Source organism: Arvicanthis niloticus, chromosome 17, assembly GCF_011762505.2.
Source record: "Arvicanthis niloticus isolate mArvNil1 chromosome 17, mArvNil1.pat.X, whole genome shotgun sequence".
Taxonomy (NCBI): domain Eukaryota; kingdom Metazoa; phylum Chordata; class Mammalia; order Rodentia; family Muridae; genus Arvicanthis; species Arvicanthis niloticus.
In genome coordinates, this window is record NC_047674.1 from 45,006,886 (window position 1) to 45,029,694 (window position 22,809).

The 22,809-nt window shown below is 44.7% G+C and overlaps 1 protein-coding gene across 2 annotated transcripts in view; it reads right to left on the reverse strand.

The window, feature by feature from the left end:
* Positions 1–21,213, reverse strand: part of Paqr8 (progestin and adipoQ receptor family member 8) — a 40,626-nt gene extending 19,413 nt beyond the window's left edge. The window contains exon 1 of one of the 2 annotated variants that reach the window (XM_034521664.2): positions 21,076–21,213. The gene's annotated coding sequence lies outside the window, so the exon portion shown is untranslated. Of the gene's footprint in view, positions 1–9,164; positions 9,338–21,075 lie in introns of those variants that run through there. The other variant, XM_076915218.1, reaches the window with a different exon arrangement.
* Between the last annotated feature and the right edge of the window lie 1,596 nt (positions 21,214–22,809).

The window sequence follows — 22,809 nt, forward strand, 5'->3', positions numbered from 1 at the left end:
AATCCCTTCATCCTAGTTTGAGGCACTTGACTGTGAGAATACTTGAAAGGCAGAGCTCTGAAGCCTTAAAGTGAATTAACAATACCACACAGATAGACCCCCCTGCTTTTAACTTGGCCGTCATATGTCCAAGAACTTGAGTGTTGTGGGGATGTGTATGTGTGTGTATATCCATCAACCACAAACTAACAGGTAGATCTAGATAGCAAGAGAGTGGCCTCTGAGCTGACGCTGGGTGAGGAATCCTGGCAGTCACCCAGAAGCACTACCTAGATCCTCTTTCCCCAGGTTATTCCAGGAGAGTTTTCTTAAAGGTACCTCTGAAGTCAATAGTTCATCTCTAGTGCAACCTTTTCCATAACTGTTAGTAGCAATTCATAACCAGTGTCATTGAAATGATTAGCAATCATTGGCTAGTTAATGGTGGGGCTTCTTTTGAAAAGTCTACAAAGGTGGTTGCTACGTATCCATAGGGTTACTTTAGCTCCAAGATCCCGGGTTTATACTCCCTTCTTTTGATTATCAGGCTCCTGACTCCTGTCAGTGTCTTTGTACAGCATGTGTTCCTTATAACCTCCAGTCCTCCTCCTCTCAGTCCAACCATGTGACTTGAGCCTTCGGCATCCCAACACAAATGTGACCCAGCCAGTTCTCTTAATCAGTAGCCAGCACGCCACAGCCCCCATTCCTCCCACATTAGCGTTAACCGAGTTTGCCTGCCCGTTCCCACCCGAATCATACATAGTTTTTCTTTGCTTTTCCTTTTTTCCTCTTTCTTCTCATGTGGTGTGCCATGGGAAGTCCTAACGTGTTGTGAGACCATTATGAGTTCAAACTTTTTCAACTATGACTTCCTTTTTTCCACCCATCTGTCCTTGCCAGCACCACGACCAAACATCTGGCATTTTGTTATTTTGTTATTGGCATGGCTAATTTCTTACTTATAGACCCTTGAAGTCTAGCCTGAAATCTGTCACCAAGTTTGGTTGGGACAGGCTTATACTCCCAACTACTCAGGAAGCAGAGGCAGAAGGACCAGAAGTTCAAAGCTGACTACACTACAGTGTCATCTCGGGGGCAGCCTGTGCACTTCAGTGAGATCCTGTCTCAAAATCAAAACTAAGATGGTAGGAACTATATAGACTTTAAGGACTTCTATTCATTAAAACGTAAACAAGTTTTAGCATATTAAAAAAAAAAACAAAAACCTGTCCTTTCTGAGCCAGGTGGGTGGTGAGTTTGAGGCCAGCTTGGTCTATAGAGTCAGTTCCAAGACAAGCAGGGCTACATAGAGAAACCCTGTCACAAAACAAACAAACAAACAAACAAACAACAAAGGAACGAACCTATCCTTTCTGACAAGATAAAACGTGTTCTGGGTAGGATGGTCGGAGCGAAAACCTGCTGCTGCTGTTTATTGCATGTCTGCAGACCTGCATCCTGCCCCAGCAACACCGATGGTGACAGTTTCCTGACTGTTCTTGGCCTGAGTTCTATCTTATTTGATTGGCTAAAACTGAGCTAAAAGAAAAAGGTTCTCCAAAGCTTCTGGTAACTTCCAACTGCCAACGAAAGCTCACAATCCTGAGTTTGGCCGTCAAAGCATTTCCAATACCTGGCCCTGGTTTACATCTGTGGGACTCATCCTCTTCTGAAGCCATGCAGGAGAGTAAACAGAACGGAGCAGCAGAGGCCATGGGTTTCTGTCACTGTGTCTGTATCTCTGTGTCTGACTCTCTGTCACTATCTCCTCCATCCCCCAGTGTGTGAGTGTACTTGTGCATCTCTCTCTCTCTCTCTTTCTCTCTCTCTCTCTCTCTCTCTCTCTCTCTCTCTCTCTCTCTCTCTCTGTGTGTGTGTGTGTGTGTGTGTGTGTGTGTGTGATTTGTTTGACACAAGGTCCCCATCATATCCCAGGAAAGCCTGTAGCTCACTAAGGCAAGTTGTTCATGTACTTTGAACTCACGGCTTTCTTCCTGCCACAGCATACTGGGCTCCAAGGGACATTCAGACATCATCTGCTGTGCCTTATGCTCCAGGACTTTCTCTTTCTTGAACTTCTGATTTTCCTGCCTCTGACTCCCAAGCACTGCGATTCCAGGTGAATGCCAGTAATGACCATGCATTTCATCTTAAAATTATTAAATAGTTCAAGTGTGTGGAAATAGAGACAATAAACAAGGGTTTGTCAAATCTTAGTGTGCTGTATTTACTTCAGGTTTTAAATATACGCGTGAGTGTGAATGTGTACAACTTTCTTCTATTCATCAATCTCCATCTGTAAGACAGTCAGCTGAAAGCTCTTCTCTCCCCAGCAACAATTGCTATGTACTGAATTAGTTGTTCATCTCACCACTGTTTTCTCTTTAAGACATGAGGAAATTATAAATAGGTATCAGCATTAGTGATAATATCAAAGCACTGTGAAATTACACGTCCACAAATATTATATCCTTTCGTATATTTTTAACCGTTATGATGTTCTCAGTGTTCCTCAGCCTCCTTCTGTCATTTAATATGATACTTTATTTTTCCATTAGTCATTTTATACTCTCTATTTGATTTATTTTTCCCAGGTGACCACTTCTCATCGGCTAAGTATGCCATAATTTCTTTGACTACCCTCTTGTGAACAAACAGATTGTTTCTAGTTATTTATTAGACAAACAAATGTGAGTGGTCATATCTTTTAAGTAGATACTCAACTGGGGTCTTCGTCTAGGCCAATGTCTTTACCTGGAGTGACTTCCTCCCTATTTGTGAATTTCATCCATCTCTGAAGGCACCTCCCTGATGCCAGCTCACCTGTTCTCCAAAGCATTAAGTCAAAGCAACACCTTCCTCCGTCCATCCTTAGCAAATAACTGCATTTCTTTTAGTTGGATGTGGCATTCAAACACAATCTTGTCCTGCACTTATCTGGGTGTTTCTTCTACGCCCATATGAGGCTGTGATTTCTTACAGATAAATACCATGTTCCATGGGATTAAATTCCTTTTCCAGAGTGTCTGCTGAATTCACTGGGCTTTTCTTCTTTTGCTACTTTCTTAGTTAGGATTTCTTTTGCTGCAATAAAACACCAGGGGAAAAAAAAAAAAAAAAACAACCTGAGGAGAAAAGAGTTTATTCAGCTTACACTTCCACATCACTGTTCATCACCAAAGGAAGTCAGAACTGGAACTCAAACAGGGCAAGATCCTGGCAGCAGAAGCTGATGCAGTGGCCATGGAGGGGTACCATTGTAAAGCATGCCCTGAGGGCATGAGAGCAAGAGAACCTGCAGGCTGACCAGCTCAGATACCTCTCGGGCCCACATCCAGTTGACCTGCCCCACTATCTACCCCATCAGTGAATTGCTGGAGTACATAAAAAGGCTAGTCCTACAGATTCAGAACTATGGGATCGGGCTGGAGAGATGGCTCAGTGGTTAAGAGCACTGACTGCACTTCCAGAGGCCCCGAGTTCAAATCCCAGCAACCACATGGTGGCTCACAACCATCTGTAATGAGATCTAATGCCCTTTTCTGGTGTGTCTGAAGACAGCTACAGTGTACTCATAATAAATAAATAAATAAATCTTTAAAAAAAAAAAAAAAAAAAAAAAAGAACTACGGGATCTCCGTGACACAAGGCAACAAACAACAGGGCATCTGAGAGGAATTCCAGTGAGCTTTCAGTAGTGACGAAGAGAAGCCTCGTTAGACCCATGAGTAGACCCATGACTCATTGCAATGAACATTTGCAAGCAAGGAAGTGTGGACAAAAGAGTATAGTGTGGGATATGGTGACACACTATGGCTTCCATGAAGAGATTTTTTTTCCCTCTGTTGTGAGAAAGGTTGAAAGGGTGGAGGGAAGGGGAGGGGAGGGCAGATGAATGGGATTGGGATGCAGGATGTGGCATTCATAAAGAACCAATAGAAAGAGAAAGAGAGAGGGAGGTAGGAAGAGAAAGAAAGAAAGAAAGAAAGAAAGAAAGAAAGAAAGAAAGAAAGAAAGAAAGAAAGAAAGAAAGGAGGAAGGGAAGGAAGGAGGAAGGGAGGAGAGAAGGAAAGAAAGAATGAGTGGAAGGAAAGAGGAAGAGAGGGAAGAACTTTGTTTATAAACTAAAGGAAATCAAACATTAGGCAGATTGGTTACCAAAAACTGGAATAGGAGGCCATTTTCAAGGTTGGTGGTATATTGTTTTCAGGCAATCAACTATGATTGCTATAGTATAGAAAGGATACCAGGCAAAAGAACTTGTTTCTAGCCCTACCCCATCCCTGAAGTGTAGTTTCAGAACTTCCTGCCTAGAGAACAGGATTGTGGGAGGGGCAAAGTCATTGGCCGTCCCCACATGTGTGAGCCACCTCCTCAGGGTCAGTATTGAGTGCTGCCGAGGCAGTGACTCTTCCTGGCTGCGGAGCAGAGATTCACGATTGGCATACCACTTATCTTATCACATCTAGAAAAGTGATATCAAAACTGACTTGTGGGAATCAGTTCAAGATTGCCAACAGTACCGATGGCTTCCAAATTTCGTCATAAGTACAAAGTGTTGTCTTAAACGGTCATAAACTGATACCCATTTATCCTGGTCTCCTAAGTTCACCATAAAACACAACCAGGTCACAGACTTTTCTAGGCGGCTCATCATCCCATGCCACATGACGTATCAGATAAAGACTAACTGAAGTAAAAATATCCGAGCTCCCTCCTTACTTAGGAGTTGACCAGAAGGTCAGATGAAGCTTTGCAAATCCTAAGCTTATAAGGGACTTAAAATTCATACTGAAAATGAATGTTTTCTCAACTCCCAGGAAGCCAAGACCCCTCAGGCTCAATAACAACCTGCAAAACTAAGTTTAAAAAGAAAGAAACAAACAAAGGAAATCACATCTCTGGTTTTTGCTTCTAGGCTCTAGTTTAACTTTAGAAAGGGTCATGTATTAGAACAAGCATTTATCATTACAGCAACCTGATCTGTGGTCTCCGGTGACATCTCATTAAAGCCAGTGCAGGTGCCACCTGAGCGCCTGGATTGTCTTTCTAATCCAATTGAAATGCAACCAACCCCAGTGTCAACATCAGCTGCCTCTCAGTGACACTGTTTGAACCTATCCGCACTTTGCCACAGCACCCATGGTGACATGGGTTAGACATGGGTTACAGTCACCACTGCTGCCAGGAGATACACAGTTCCTCCCAGGCCTTCCTCCAATCCCCTTCTCAAGGAGCTACTCAGACGCCTTCCTGATTTAAAGCTGTTTGGCACTCTACCGGACACCACACTCTGCCCCTTAGTTTCATTTCAGGTTTGCCCCTTGTAGCTTAATGTATTACTTTCTGTGTGTCCAAGTACCCAAAATTTACCAACTTAACCCCTTTCTTCTTCTCCTTCTTCTCCTTCTCCTTCTCCTTCTTCTCCTTCTTCTCCTTCTTCTCCTTCTCTTTCTCCTTCTTCTTCTTCCTCTTTCTCTTCCTCCTCCTCCTTCTCCTCCTCCTATTATTCCTCCTCTTATCCCTCTTCCTCCTCCTACCCCTCCTACTATCCCTCCTCCTATTTCTTCTCCTGGTCCTCCTATCCCTCATCATATCCATCCTCCTCCTCCTATCCCTCCTCCTCCAATTCCTCCTTCTCCTATTTGTCCTCCTTCTATTCTTCCTCTCTTCATCCCATCCTCATCTCTCTCTCCTCTTCCATAGAGTCTCATTATTTAGCCCAGACAGCCTCAAGCCTCTTGCCAAGGCTGCTAAGCTCTGACATCACAGACATGCACCTCCAATTTCGGCATCCCATCGCATCCCTTCTCAGAATGTGGTTAAGTGCATTCATTTGTCTAAACCAATCTCCACAGCTCTTTCTCTCCTGCAAAGCAAAAACCTAGTATGTACTAAACAATTCCTATTCCTCTCTTCTCTCTGGTCCCTGGCAACTATTTTTTTTTTTTTTTTTTTTTTTTTAGTTTTCTGTACTCTTCCTGGGACTTCATATTCATGGACTCATAATCTTTTTATAAGTGATATTTCACTTGGCACCATGTCCCCCGGTTTCAGCCATGTGTGTAGTATGTTTCAATACTTCTTTGAGGGTCAACATTTCATTGTGTGTATATAGCATGCTTTGTCTACATGTTGTTAGTCTGTCAACAGAGGGGTCGTCCCACCCTTTGGCTACTGAGAGTGATACTGCTGTGAACGTGGGTGTATAAATATCTTCTCACTACTGTGCTTCCAATCTTTAGTACACACATACCCTGAAGTGGGATTTCTGGATCATAGTAATATCATTTTTAATATTTTGAGAAGCCACCCACACCATCCTCAATGACAGCTGCAATTTTTGTCATCCACCAGAATGTTCCCATTTCTGCACCGCTTCAATATTGGTTTCTTTTCTGTTTTTCTTTCTTAAGAATATTATTCTATTTGTATCGGCGCACTCCCACCCCTGTATGTGTGTCTGTGTATTTCATGCAATGTAATGCTTTTGGAGGCTAAAGTAGGAGATCAGATTCCCTGGATCTTGGGGTTACAAATGTTTGTGAGTGATCATGTGGATTTTAGGAACTGAACCTCAGTCCTCTGGAAAAATAATCAGATGCCACCGAGTCAACTTTCCATCCCCATTTTCTTAAACAGCATCCATATGAATGGACAAAAAGTTAATACACTGTGTGTTGTGTTTATTGTCTGTTCTTCCTAACCTCTATGCTAGCCCAGACTACAGGTCCCATCAGCAAAGAAATACTGATCTGTTGTTTTCACCATCGCATCCTTGCCCAGAACAGTACATAGTACACAGGAAGTGCTCAGTGAACAGTCTCTGTGTGAATGAATTCACGAAAGCTGGTCCTGGTAATGCAAGCCTGCATTCCAGCTTGTTCAGGAGGCTGAGGCAGGAGGACTACAAGTTTAAGGACTGCCTGGGCTGCGTTGTGAGCTCAAGTCTAGCCTGGACAACTTAGCAACTGTGCCTCACTCAAATAAAAAGTAAGGACTCGGGCTGGAGAGATGGCTCAGCGGTTAAGAGCACTGACTGCTCTTCCAGAGGTCCTGAGTTCAATTCCCAGCAACCACATGGTGACTCTCAACCGTCTGTAATAGGATCCGATGCACTCTTCTGGTGGGTGTCTGAAGACACCCATATAAATAAAAATAAATAAATCTTAAAAAAAAAAGTAAGGATTCGGCTGGGAATGTGACACTCATTGGTACTGCCCTAGACTGGCATACACAAGGCCAGTTCCCAGCACAAAAGCAAAGCAAACCAAGGATGAACTGAGTGGGTAAGAGAAAAACACAAGAAAGGTGGACTGTTCCTTTTCTGGTTTGTATGTCCAGTCTCAGTGTTTCTTTGATTATGGCAGGCTGAGGTTTATAGTTACACATTACTTTATATAAGACATTTAGGACTTTGGGGGAATTTTTTTTTTCTCTCTTTAACACAAACTTGATGAGTTTTTAATATGTGCCACTATCTTCTTCACTATTATTTGTGAATCTGAAGCTCATGGAATTTCGGGTTGTGGGAAGCTCATATGAAGCTGGCAGAAAAAAAAAAAAACAGAGAGTCTGCAATACGCAGAAGACTTAACTGTCATGTAGTAAGAGGGTCTGTTGCCCACTTGATGTAACTGTGACATCTCTGCTGAGCTGTAACACAGATAGTTCAAACTGAACGCTCTCCAAAGACAATCAAGCTTCCCCCAATGAACCTGCTTCTGTCCCACACTCCTTATTTATTTATTTATTCATTCATTCATTCATTTATTTATTTATTTAGAAACAGAGTTACTAAGAACTGAGGGTAGCCTCAAAATCTCCACGCAGCTGACAAAGATCTTGAATTCCTGATCCTCCTGCCTCCACCTCCCATAGGCCTTCACCAGCACATCTAGCTTTCCGGTACTGCTACCAGAAATGGGAGATGCCTTTTCCCCTTTTTGTAACTGAGTACCTTCCCTATCTGCCTGTAAATAAATTATCATTATGATTCACATACACTGAATGCTCAGCCTATGCTAGGCACAATTTTAGATCCATTGCATGCATTAACTCTCCATTCCTTTCAACTGGATGACATAGAGTCTACTAAAGTTTAGCTGTGATCTAGGTAAGGGAAGAAGTTAAGTCCTTTGTCCAAAGTCACTCAGCGAGGAGGTATCGAGGGCAAGAATCATCTGGCTTCCCAGATTGCCTACTAAGCTTCCATGCTATTTTGGACACCCTTTCTGTTTCAACCTTATTTCCTGGAAAGCACGATGAAATGTCTAAGTTGGCTTCCTTCGATTGATATGAGAACATGATTCTTACGATTCAGACCTGTCTATACCCTTCAACTCTAAACAAACTTTGGCTATGGCAGGTAGTAAGAGTCAAAGGCAGATTGCTTCTACAAGTGGCTCTAGGATGTTGGGTTTAAGCAAAAGCCCTAGTAGCACTTGATTTTCCTGCATTTTGATGTTTTATTTATTTATTTTTCTTCAAGTAGACAGTGTCAGCAAAAATGTAATTAAAGGCTGTCCCAAACCAAATATATTGTAGTAGGTACATTCCTTAATATCAATCAAGTAGGCATAGCTATTATCAACACCAAGTTTTGTTCCTTGGAGGATGTACTGGTGTTGGAAGTTAAGTGGGTGGGAGGCAGATGGCCCAAACTCTGCTCCTGTTATATTAAATGAAGCATATACTTTAAAAATATCCACCACAGTCCTACTGACCCCCAACGGTGCCATCTCAAAACTGGGAAGGATAAGAAAGGCTCGACACCTGGCTGCAGGTGTCGGGACCACTAAAGAGCTAGCGAACATCTCTTCTCAGTTTCAAACTCATTCTGTATCTAGTCACCCGACATGAAGTCAATTTGCCATCAGATGAGCATTCGAATGAGAGATGTGTTAGCCAGATGTCCTGGCTTATCCCTGTAATCCTAGCCTGGATCAGGCTGAGGCAGGAGGACAGCAAGTTTGAGGCCAGCCTGAGCTCCAGAGTATAATCCCAACTCAAGCAAAGCTAAACAAAGATTCGGTTTAAAACCAAAAGGGCACACTATAAAGGCACCCCCACCCCACCCCCCCCACCCCCGAGTTCCCTTTAGCAAACAAAGGAAACTGAACCCGACAGAGCTGTTTGCAAGTCCAAACAGAGGCTAGGAACAGCCAAGTACTCAATGTTACCAGAAAATTCAAGGTCAGCACTTGCAGCTTCATTTCCATCAGCCCAGGGCTGCCTTTGACAAAGGATTGTCCTATATTCTGAAAAGTTGTATTCATTCCCAGCTCGCTACTTAAGCCTCACGCAGAGACTCCGGTTACTTCAATGCTCCCAAATGGTGTTTGGCCTTTCTCCTTCTTCCTTTGGATAACATCCGAAAAGACCCAGAAGATAAAAAAAAAAAAAAAACAAAAAACAAAAAACAATGAGCTCGAAGTGATTTCAGCTAAAGACTTTTAGATAAGCATTTGCACACAGAAATATGCCCTTAATAGAACGGGGAACGTCCTCTACATCCTACCTGGTTTTTTAAAAAAATACCCCTAAAACACCTGGTCAAAGAAGTGCCGTCTGACCTGTAGGTGTTTTTGGCTCCTCCCTTCTCCAACCCCATCACACAACTGAGACTTTTCAAAAGGCATCTCTGTAGTTCCTTGCTTGCATCGAAATCAGAGCATCTTCAAAGTGGCTGGGCTTGACTTTGCCTTGCAGGGTGGGAGTGGGGGAGTGGGGGGTGCTGTTAGTTAAAACGACCAAAAGCAGCAACAAAAGAGCAGATCTCGGGCATCCCAGAGACAGCCTGGCACACTCTGTCAGTCTTCCTAGGGACAGCCAATACTTGTGAGGCAAAACCTGCAAGCTCCTACCTATACAGACTATATAGAAACCATTTCTATTGCACAACAGGTTACGTGGGTTACATGAACTATGGCCAGTCGCACAGCAAACAGCTTCTGTCAAGGAAATCTCATTCTCTTTCTCCTTTTCCCCCTTTGGTGTTTTGAGACAGGGTTTCTCTGTATAGCATCGGCTGACCTGGAACTCACCTTGTAGACCAGGCTGGCCTTGAACTCAGAAATCTGCCTGCCTCTGCCTATGCTAGGATTTAAAAGCATGCCCGGCCACCTCCCGGCTGCGTCCTATTTTCTTTACACTTAGCAATTTCTTCAAAATTGAATCGAACAGTGCCAGTTGTGAAAGACCTACTGCGGGCAGAAAGGAAGAACTCAACCCTCAGAGCCTCTAGGAAAGGTTAACATTTAAAATATTCTCTCTTCAGTTGGGGTCATGGTGGTACATGTGAGTTCCAGGACATCCGGGGTTACACAGAGAAACCCTGCCCCCACCCCCAAAAAAAAACCCAAATCAAAACAAACAAACAAACAACAAAACCAAAAAGGAAACAAAACAAAACAACTCTTAACTGGGTCTGATTGTGTGTGCCTTTAATCCTGGCACTCTGTGAGTTTGAGGACAGCCAGGACTACGTAGAGAAGCCCTGTCTCGACATACAAACAAACGAATATCTTTCCTATCATGTGTATTCCAGAAGTCTTTTGGTTCCCTTGAATGGTAAAATTTCCCCATCCTTTCCTCTCACTCTCAGAAACATTTCCCAAATCTTAGGGAAAGAGCTAACAGGACCTCAGGCCAAAGTCCGGGTTAGCAAAGGACATGCAGGTTTCTCCGTTCACATCTTCTGCTATTTCTTGCTCAAGGCTTCCTGGAGCAATGAGGGATGGTCCAGGCCTCTTCTGGACCTGGGAAGGAAAGGTACTATGACCAAAATGTCTGTCGTAGGCTCTTAAGGGAGGTCACCCTCGGGAGAGCTGTGGCACAGAGCCGTGATGGGACAACGCCTAAACCCACTCCACAGGCAAGAGTGACTTGTTCTCTATTATTCCCCGAATGAAAAGCTATTTAAAAGTACTTCCCACAACCAACAGTTAAAGGAAACACATGCCAGAGCTGGGGAAAACATCTCAGTTGGTATGGTTCTTGCTGAGCAAGCATGAGGACCTGAGTTTGGATCACCAGACCCACCTAAAATGTCGGGCCTAGTGGCATGAACTAATAATTCCTGGGTTAGGAGGCAGAAACAAGAGGATCCTGGGGGTTGGGGTGGGGCAAGGCGATCGGTGGCAGGGTACACGGTAGGTATAACTGGCCATCTAGTCTAGCCAATCAATAAAGTCTAGGCTCAACGAGAGGCCTCTCAAGATCTGAACTGGTAAGTGATTCAACACCTGATCTCAACCTCTGGCCTCTGCACATGTACATGGGGCACACTTTCATACATGTGCACACCCGCATGCACCACATGCACAGAGAAAACAAGAACATGCGTGTTTCCTAGCAAGGACCTCAACTGAGGAACTACTTAACATATTTCGTGGGGGACATGGGAGTGATTTGTTCTCAGCCTCAGGAGCAACATGACAGAGTACACCCTCTATTCTTCCACAGTGGGGGTAGTAAGGCAGCATGGGGCAGCCCTCCACAGTTATACACCCACTGTGATGGGGACTGGGCAGGTAAAAGGACAAGAAAAGAGATGCTGAATTGGCAATTGTCAGTGATCTCAAGGACGGCAGGAAGCAGAGCGTGAAGGTGCTGCTTGGTTGATGGAGAGAACGAGACTCCAGCTTCTTAGATTCGAGGCAGCCAATGTAGAGAAGGCGTCAATGCTCAGGAGGGGCCTGCCAGGTCAGGTCTCTGGATGAGTAGAATTCGCCTCCCTGGATCTTCTTTGTTTGGTCAGCCAACTGGCTCCCAGGTGGGAAGACATTTTTGGCAGTGAAAGCAGCACACAGCAGGCAAGAGGCTGAAGATAAGGCCAGGGAATGAAGGGTGTCATGTGATGGGAGACACACAGTTAGCCATGCTACAGACAAACTGAAAAAAGATTCAGTGGGAAGCCTAACTGGCTCGCTCTGCCAAGAGAGAAAAGCAAAGGAAAATTTATTTGAAAAGAACCCTTTTTCCGTTCCCTTGGTAGCGGCAGCCAATGGAAGTCACATTTCCTACTATGTCCGTCCTTTCTCAGTGTGGATTTCTCCAACATTTCCAACTATCACAATAAGAGTCTGCTTCAATGCTTCTTATTCAATAGAATCCATTAATATTTCAAGCTGGTCCTGGGGGTGACACTGGAGCTTCCCACAGACATTCTGTCTGAATATGCTAACAGAGACCCAGTTAGCAGCTATGGCTGGGTAACTAAATTTCTGGAAACCAATATGGCAGCACGTGTCCTAGGTTTGAGGGATTACAGGCATATGAAACAACAGAATAAAAAAAATGTTCCATGAAATCTCCTTCCTAACCCTACCCTGTGCTGCTAATGGATTCAGGAAGTCACTGATAGCAATTCAGTTGGCACCAGAACTTCTTTAAATCCATCTTTATAGAGCTCAGTCACAGCCCTGGAAGTTTGCTCCTAGGAAGATCCGGTCCTTTAGTTCGAGGGTTAGCTACAGCAGTGGGGTCTGGAAGTGGCTATATGGTGTTGGGTAAGTAGGACAGGCTCTGGGCTAGGCAGCATTAGTGTGGTGTCCCTGCCATTTCTAAGCTGGGTGGCCTTAGCTAGTCTGTTAAGCTTATAGTGTGTGTCTTTATGACACAGATCATAAAGGTACCCCATTAACCAGGCTGTTGTGAAGCTGCAAATTTTATAACAACAAGTCCTTATCTTTTAAATCACATTTTACAAGATTGACAAGTGATATTTCGGGTGTACTTCGAAATAATCTGGAGGTAAAGTACATAAAAAAAAAAAACCAACAAAATTCTTGGCAGGCTGGGCACAAAGTCACACACTTAAACCTAGCACTCAGGAGGCAGAGGCATTTCTGTGAGTTCAAGGATAGCCTGATCTACATAGTGAGTTCCAGGACAGCTGGGGAAGTGTAGAGACACCCTGTCTTAATCCCCCTTGCTCCAAAAAAATAAAAGAAGGAAGAAAAGGTGGAGGAGGAGGAGGGAGGGAGGGAAGAAGAAAACTTGGCTAAAGTTATCCAGATTGGGTGAGAACCTGGAGAGAAGGTTGTTACCATTCTGTCCCAAAATATTTATAATACAAATTTAAGAAAGAGAATGTAGTACATTAAAACCCTTCAAATATGGCATACATGTGTGCTCAATAAGTACAATCTGTTAGAGATAGGGGAGGGTCTCAAAGGCTTTATTCACAATTACAGAGTCATCAGGAGCTGAGCCTGCCTCTGGACAAAAGCATATGGGTGGGTGTGCACAGCAAACTTCACTGTCACCCACGACTGCCCAAGCTTTTCTGTTTGGAAGTTTGCTAACTCAACCGAATGCATTAATCATACCGTGTTCATACACACAATCACCAAGATTCACTGTGGCTTCAAACAGTTGCTACCCAAACCCAAAGCAAAGCACTTCTAAATTTCAATGACTTGTACAGCTCTTTACAGAGGTTTGAGGGATTACAAACACATGAAATAATGGAATAAAAACTACTCCATGAAGTCTCCTTCCTAACCCTACCCTATGCTGCTGATGGATTCAGGAAACCACTGATACCAATTCAGTCGGCACCAGAAACTCTCTAACTTTTGGAATGTCTTAGATAAGGTGTTTAGCTGGACAGGAAGCCCTACCCTGTAGTAATTCTAGGTTGGCTATTCAGGGAGCACTTAACTTAAAATTAAATCAGCATTTTTTAAATGCCATGTCCCATCATTATGAAAGAATTTAAAGTACCAGCCCTGGTACAGACCAACTTGGCTCTTCTGAAAACTGGGATAACCGACCGCTCTCTCCACATTGCTACAGAAATTGAGCAAATTAGAGAAAACCCAAAGTACATTGCACCAAGCCTGGAACGCGGCAGTTACTTACAGTACATGCTGTTGTGTTGGGCCATATTATTGTCTTCTTTGGCATTCAGTTAGTACTTAAACCCAGTGGTTCTCCAAGCATAGAGACATATATATATATATATATATATATGTGTGTGTGTGTGTGTGTGTGTGTGTGTGTGTGTGTGTGTATTCATACATTCTTAAATTTTTATTTTATTATTAGCGTGTATGTGCTTATGTGAATTCTCTGTGTGTAAGTGTGCACTTATGCACACCATGACGCTCCTGAGGAAGTCAGAGGACAACTTCCAGTTGTCGGTTTTCTATTTCCACTGGGGATCACACCTAGGTCTGCTGATTTGCACAGAACCTTTACCTATCAGTCATCTCACCAGGCCTCAAACAATAATTTTTAGTGAATGGCCTCTTTTCTCTCTCCTTTCTCCACTCGACTGCAGAAGAGAATTTAGATCTACAGCCTGGCTTTCTGAAGCCTTACATGGCTTAACACTAACTTGCAAACGCATAGAGGAAGCATGCAACGCATGGAGCCTTGTAGAAGACAGTGGAAAACAAGGCCTGCCTCAGCCCTGCAAGGTGCACGCCCCTTGTTTCTGACTTCTGTGCTATTCCTGAAGCTGTTACGCAAAAAGAACAACAAAGCCCCCTCTCCATCCAAATGCTACCTTTCTGGGGTTGTTTCTCCTGTCCTTAACAGCATGGCATGGAATCTTTTACCACAGCCTCACAGCCCAACACACGATGCTTAAGTCTAATGTTTCCTTTTTTATTCATGAGGAAAACTGGAATCCTTGTGTCTTACAGGATCCTGGTGTGTATGCATACATACATGCGTGCATGTATGGTGTGTATGTGGGGGGGGGAGGGGACAGCAGACAGAGATAGAGAGACACACAGAGAGAGGCGTGTGTTTCTTAAATCATAATGTCCCTTACTGTGTCTAGCTCACTGTTGGGTACCTAGTAAGTGATCAAAACCCCTGCAGATGAACTGGAATTTCTTGCCTGAAGCCTACCTTTTGCTGCCTGACTCCATTTGTACCCTAACAGTACAGATTTCCCTTTCCTTCTGTTACCTCTATGTAGGAGTGACTCTCCAGCTTCAGAGACCTAAAACTATTAACATCCCAGATGAAACAGAAAACCATCAGTGAGGCTGGGCCTGGTGGCACAGGCCTGTGATTACAGATACTCGGGAGGCTGAGGCAGGAGGATTGAAAGTTGGGGGTAAGGAAGGATATTATAAAGAAAAGGGGAAGGAGAGGAGGTCAGGAGCCCATGTGAATTAGGAGAGCTGGGGGTGCAACCTAAGAAATACCAATAGCATTTCCTGAATTAATCTGCACCTTTTGTGCAGAGACCCGAGGAACCAAGCCTTCCTGAAATGCCACCCAGCATCCACAGCCCTCTGGAATTTGCCTGCATGGCATTTTAATACTGTAGCCATTTCAGTATTAGCCCATGCAGAAAATGAATTCCACTTTCCTGGCAACTCAAGAGAATACCGTTCACACCGTTGCTTTGCTTAAGTGCAGAACTAGGAAAGCTAAGGTGGAACTTCTGCCTGCACCAAATTCATTTTGCAAAACATAAATTTGGTAATTTGTGTAGCCTTGCCTTCCGTTGCCCATTTCACGTTACCCTCTGCTTAGCATTTCCTCGACTCTATCTTGAACAAGTCCAAGACAAAACATGAAGACAGCGTTCCCCAATAAAAGCCTTTATTCCCCCCCAACAAAGCCATTTTCTGTAAGCAGAGTATGTATATGTATTTCCCTTCCCCTTCAGTCGGTTTGAGGAAGCACACCCTTCCTCCAGTTTCCCTAGCTCCTCCTGCAGCCCTCATAGATACTCTCTTGGACTAAAAAGAGTAGATTTTAATGGATGGGCCAAGCATGCTCTTTTAAGACATTGATGAAAAGCTGCAAATACTCTCTTATTTGTGGACACAGAATCTGTTTTCCTACTTTTTCTGTTTTTAATCTTTGACAACATTAGCTGAGAAGGATAAATGTCACCACCTCTGCGGCTAGCTGGATCTGAAGAGCAACAACAAAAAAAGCCTCTTAAATCAGTAACCTTTGTGCTCCTTCAGCTTCACCAAGGCCTGGGAGGCAGAGGCTGATTAAAATCGGGAATCAGGTTGCCTAGACTAGGAGGCACGTCTTGGCCATTTATGTCAACTCTTCTTAAAATCTGAGTTATTATTGTACCTGTTGTATATTAAAATCATGATTATTACTAATTTATTATTTACTAATTTATTCATTCAATGATTACTGCTCTGATATAGTATTGAATCCTCTTCACACAGAAAAACAGAGTTAAGTCTGCAATAGTTAAATCTTTATTGTCAACTTGACTGGACTTCAGAACCACTGGAGAGATAGATCTGCACCTCTGTATATGCCTATGACAGTGGTCCCAGGAGATTTCACTTAATTACCCACCATGAAATGGACATAACCTGCCACCCCAGAGCCAATAAAAAGGCTGCAGACGCAAGGTAACCAGCTACCCCGTGCTCCTGATGCCAGGCTTCCTGGTCATGATAAACTGGCTATACCTCAAATTGTGAACCAAGATAAACTATTTCTTCCTTTTTATTTTCCTAATTGTGTGGGATCTGGAGGAAAGATGAATATATGCATGTGCACATGTATGAGTGTACGTGTATGTGTGCTTATGTATGTGTGTACATGTATATGGGTGCCCATGTGTGCGTGTGCACGTGTGGGTGCACATGGCTGTGTATAAACTTGCAGAAACCCAGAAATCAATACAGAGCACTGTCCTCTATTCCTCCTCATCTTACTTTTTGACACGGGCTCTTTCACAGAACCTGGAGCTCAGTGTTCCAGTTGGCATGGCTACTCAGCAAGACCCCAGCTATCTGCAAATCTCTACCGCCACCCACCAGCACTGGGGTTAGGGATACACAGTGAGGTGCCTGGCTTTTATGTGGGGTCTGGGGATCTGAACTTCTCTGGTCCTCATGCTTACTCCGCAATCATGAGACCCACTGAACAATCCTGTGACCCTCTTCCTTCCTTCTGTCAGCTATTTCGGCACAGCATTGACAGTAGTTAACTAATGGAGTCTGTTAGCCCTGTGGATGTCCTAGATGTCCAGCAAGCTTACGATGCTCCCCTAGGCATAGAGAAAATATCTTCCTTCACCTCAAAAGGCTTACCTCAACCTGCTTCTTCAACTTGCTTAACTTGTTTCAGAAAGCAGTTTCTTCACCTTTGGGGAAGAGTATGTCCATTTCATGGTGGGTAATTAAGTGAAATCTCCTGGGACCACTGTCATAGGCATATACAGAGGTGCAGATCTATCTCTCCAGTGGTTCTGAAGTCCAGCCAAGTTGACAATAAAGATTTAACTATTGCAGACTTAACTCTGTTTTTCTGTGTGAAGAGGATTCAATACTATATCAGAGCAGTAATCATTGAATGAATAAATTAGTAATAATCATGATTTTAATATACAACAGGTACAATAATAACTCAGATTTTAAGAAGAGTTAGCATAAATGGCCAAGACGTACCTCCCAGTCTAGGCAACCTAGAGGAGCCCTTATTGATTTGGAATTTTTTTTTTTTTGAGATGGCCTCACTATGTAGTTTGGCTTGAACTTACTATACAGATCAGGCTAGCCTCGAACTAATAGAGACCCATGTATTTCTGCTTCCCTGATGATGGGGTTAAAGTAATGTACTCCTACACCTGGTTAATTCGGACCTAAATGTCTCCCAATGGCTTCCACCTAGAATGCTTGCCCTGTAGTATTGAGAGATAGTGGGGAAATGGTTAATGGAGGAATACCCTTAAAGGCCCTGGGTGCCCCTTCCTCCTCCTCCTCCTCCTCCCCCTCCCCCACCCCCCCCCCCCCTTTTCTCTCTCTCGCTCTCTCTCTCTCTCTCTCTCTCTCTCTCTCTCTTGCTCTCCCCGCCCCCCATTACCAACTACCATGAGGGGAGCAGCTTTGTCCTGAAATGTACTCCCAGCCCTGCTGTTCTGCCCTTTCATAAACCTAAATCGATCAGGCCAAGGAGACAAATACTTCTAAAGCAGTGGTTCTCAACTTGTGGGTCTCAACCCCCTTGGGGGAGTCACATATCAGACACCCCGTATATCAGATACTTATGGTACGATTCATAACAGTAGCAAAATTACAGTTATGTAATAGCAATGAAAAGATTTTATGGTTGGGGGTCACAACATTAGGAACGCTATCAAATGGTCACAGCCTTAGGAAGGTTGAGAACCACTGTTCTAAGGCTTTTCCCCGGTTGTTCCTTCTTGCTTCTAAGTTGATTATCTCAGGTGTTTGTTGCTGTCACAAATCTGCAATTTCTGAGTAAGCACTGATTTAAAAAAAAAAAGAAAGAAAAAGCCGCATGTTTACCGGAAGCCCCCCCCCCCTTTGAATTGCTAAAACCTTTAAGAGAATGTCACTATTTTCATACTTCATATTATAACCCCAGCTCTCCAGAAGCCCAAGCTGGCCTCATTCTGCCAACTGCAGGTTTGCAGGCACCGGGGCAAGCAGGAAATGTGCTGCAGAATCCGAAGGCAGCTCCAAAGCAGGGGCTCCGGGACTATTCTCAGCAATGACAGCATCATTTCAGTTAGTGCTCAGCTTGCCAAGGGAATGCGTTTGAAGGGGAATAATATTCATCTGAATGTATACATGCAGACGTATTTATTTTAATACTGGGATTATAAAATGAAAGCATCAGCTGGCTTTATGTCGAAGCGAGTAAATACACTGTTGCAATAAGGATATTGCGGACCTTTCCCGAAAGGGTCAGGCTGTCGACAAGCTCTATGTATGCGCTCTGCGCAGCCAAGTGCTTTCGTTCCATTCAGACATGTTTTGCAATGAAAAAACGTGCTTTTCCTGTAAATCTGCATAGTTCTTAAAGCTTTCCCTATCCCTGAGAGAAAAAGGAAACATGAAAACAAAAGCAAAAGAAAATTTAAAACACAACACTAACGTCCTCAACAACAAAACATAACAACAACAACAAAAACCGCACTGGGCTACTCAGGGTGGAGCACACTCCCAGTATTAGGGAGACGGAAGCAGGGGGATTTTTGTAAATTCAAGGCCAGCCTGAGCTGCATACTGAATTCCCCCGACAGCCAGGAATACACAAAAGACCCTGTCTCAAAACAAAACAAAACAAACAAACAAACAAACAAAACAACCACCAAATGTTACTTTCCAAAGTGGCTCTTGGGGATTGGGGCTGTAGTTGGGGGTTGAGTACTAGATTAACTTCTGCTAGGCTCAATGTTTAATTCCCTGAACTATAGAATAAAAACCTAAACTTTTAAGTGTGTTGACACATACTTTTTTTTTTTTTTGACACATACTTCTAATCCCAACACTTGGGTAACAGGGACCGAAGGATTGGCTATATAGTTAAGTTTGAGACCAAAATTGGGCTACATGCGACCTTGGCCCCCCCCCCCAATAAAAAAATTTAAAAAAAAAAACAAAAAAACGAAGTTTTCTTGATGAGCCAGCATTTACGTGTGTGTCAGAGGATGAACCTGTCCTCACAGCCTAGAAGGAAAGATATTCTTTCCCAAACCCAAGTACCTTCCAATACAGCGAAATCACAGAGAAAAACCGTGATTCAGTTGTCACACCCAAATAAACTACTCACCACACACAATCAACTATATACTGTAGGTCAACAAGATGCCCAACACTACTTTAACTAAGTGAAACAATGTGTACACCCAAGATAAACAAAAGAAAACAGAGCATGCTTACGCCATGTTTTTAGATACTCACTTAGACACCTAGTATGCCAGGGATGGACCAGAACAAGGGAGGAATAGCCCAGACATGGGAGCAGACCATGCATAATCTTAACAGAGGAAGTGTAGATAGTGCCTTCTGTAAAGATAACTTCCTACTAGCCGCAGGAGACCAAAACTTCATTAATACAAACAGGGACTACAGGACACTCGAGCGCTAAAGTTTGCATGTGGAGTGTTGTGTGCTTGTTGACCACCCTCAGAAGCTGTCTCTCACTGGACGAGAACAAATAGTACTTATGTATAGTAACGCTACACACACCTACATCATATGAGCTCTGCCCAATGCACACAAGGTGGATATCCCGTGTGTGTCGGAAATCTCACTCCGTGACTATTCCTTTCACCCTAGTCTCTCCTCGTTGCACCCCCAAGCAAAGCCATTTCTAACCCAGGTCAGAAATATGAGGTGATACATAAGGAAGACAAAGTGCTCACGGGGACCAAGGGTCTCTCTAGTATCCCTGGGTACCTAAAACTACTCAGAAAGTTAAGAGCGTTGGCTACCTCCTGCTCCTAGCAACTCATCACCATTCCACTACATCCCCAATACTTCTGGACTCTGCAAACGGTAGGTCTCCACTTGTCCTATCTAGGGTTCCTCAATCTGCTTTCAAGGGAATGCCATCTTGAGGTGTCCATGGCCACCTGCACTGAAAAGACAGCACTCTCGTGGCTGAGATGCTCCCAGCTCTGTCCCGCCGGCCAACTCCGGCCCTTTGTGCTTTCCCATTCCTTGGTCCACCATAGCCCCTAAATCAGCAACCTCTAGCTTTCAGCGCAACTCACTGCGCTGTCTCCTTAGAGAATCCCGCTCCATCTTCCTCAAGGAGGAGCTCATGTCTTTCTCACCTACTCTTTCCGGGGTTCCCCTTCCTTGGGCACCCCCTTCCGCCCTGTTCTTTCTCTACTCGGCATTCCCCTCCGGGATTCCGTTCCCCTCTGCCCTGTGGAGGGCGCCCCAAGAATGGGCACAGGACTACCCCTCCTTTGCACCATTCCTCTCCTGTTCTCTGGCATCAGACACCCTCAATACACTGTCGTGACATCTACTCCAAACCCCAGCTCTCCAGGTTCCCATCCTCAAGCTCCTCACGATCGCAGTCCAGATTCCCTTGCTCCAGCCCTTCAGGGCTCTGAAGCTCCCCAACTCCACGGTCTGGACTGTCTGTTCTGCATTCTAAAAACCGATATATTAAAACTCTAACATCGGGTCCCAGCCCGGGGCCCCTAGGATCGGGGCACCTGCCAATGCGGTTCTACATCCTCCCTGCAGGTCGGGTCAGGCGCTCCTCTACGCCGAGATCCTGACGTCCCCGCCTCCCGGCTCTGGCAAACGCTCCCCAGCATCTCACTGGAGACCTGCACCCTGCCTGCTCCCCGCCCCCACAGGCAGGACTTACCAACACCAGGCGCGGCCGAGCTCCTGCAGCCCAACTCCGCCAGCCTCAATCCCGACTCGGGCTCCGGGAGAGCTCCTTCCGAGCCGCCCCGACTGCCAAGGGCTCTGCACCCGAGAGAGGCCGGGAGGAGGGGACAACCCGGACGGCGACGCCCAGCTCCGCCCTTTCCCGGCCCAGGGGAGGGCTGCCCAGCCGGGTGCAAACCCGGCTGCTACAGCCACCGCAGCCGAGGAAGTTGTCTGATGCCGCTTCCTTCCACCCTTCCACCCACCTTTAGACCCTCGCCACCTACCCCCAGTTTCCCTTAACTGCAAAGCCCTCGGGGCCTTAAGACAGCCAGAGATGCAGTTTGCACTCTGTGTTCTTTCCCAAAAGCATTTCCTAAATCCCTTGGGAGGTGAGAATAACAAACTTCATCTGCCATTTTCAATCCTGCCCTTCTTTTCTCTCATTGCCCTAGAGTGAACTCAGGGTAATGCCCAGGAAATCACGCTGTGTACCCCACGAAGGCACTGTGGACATACTTTCACATCCCCGTGCAAGACTCATACTTCTGCTATGGTTGCATGTGTGAGTGCATCATACAAGTCACTGGACACATGTATGTTGTGCCAAGCAGACCCCTCTACCCCACCCTCACCACGAAACCTCCATCTGGTAAGTCCGCCCACAGTGGCCCGAGTTGTTCTTCACCCACAATGCACCCTGTATTTATCATGATTTTTTTTTTTTAAATCCATTTAGGAAGCAGGACCATCAGTTAACAAATCGAATTGGCTTTGCTGCTGAAAAGCTGCCTGAATCATCGGGAAGAAAGGGAGTGAGAAGGTCAGATCCCGGGAAGATGGCCTCTCCTGTAGGAGAAGAATCTGACCATGTTTTTTACAAATCCCAGTATTTAAAATTCTGTTATTTGATGTATCTTTAGCAAAATACCTGGAGGCGAAGTGAACCGTTTATACGGTGGGATTCTGTTCCATAAATGAAGACTTTTGGATTCTGGGCTGTTACGTGCAGGTTGAAGCAGATTCGGACTCCTGAGCAGAGCTCAGGAGACTCTGTGGAGCTCTGCTGCCTTGGCTTTTTCTTCAGCCCAGAGATGTCCAGGCTGCTCTTGTATCTTGGGAAGCTGTAGGCTTCCATATTAGCACGTATTTCTTATTTTAGCCAGAGACCTGAGCTGTAAAGTGATGCTATATAAGGGACCCCTGCCACCTTCCACCCCCAACACACACACACACACACACACACACACACACACACACACACGCACAGACTTCTACTCGGACGTAAACTAGAAACAAAATTAAAAGTCCCCAAATCTGATCATCTACCCGCAGGTTCAGCTCAACTAATGTGAGCTACTTCATCAATAGAGTACATGAAGCACATCTTCCCCTGTTCTTGCAGCACCTTCTACCCCAGGGACAGCTCCTTTATCTCAAATACAGTCTCCTTCTCCTTCTCCTTCTCCTTCTCCTTCTCCTTCTCCTTCTCCTTCTCCTTCTCCTTCTCCTTCTCCTTCTCCTTCTCCTTCTCCTTCTCCTTCTTTTTTGAGACAGGGTTTCTCTGTGTAGCCCTGGCTGTTCTGGAACTCACTCTGTAGACCAGGCTAGCTTCGAACTCAGAAATACCGCCTGCCTCTGCCTCCCAAGTGCTGGGATTAAAGGCGTGCACCACCACCATCCGGCTCAAACAGAGTCTTAAGAGAAGACTAATTCCTCTGATCCTAAA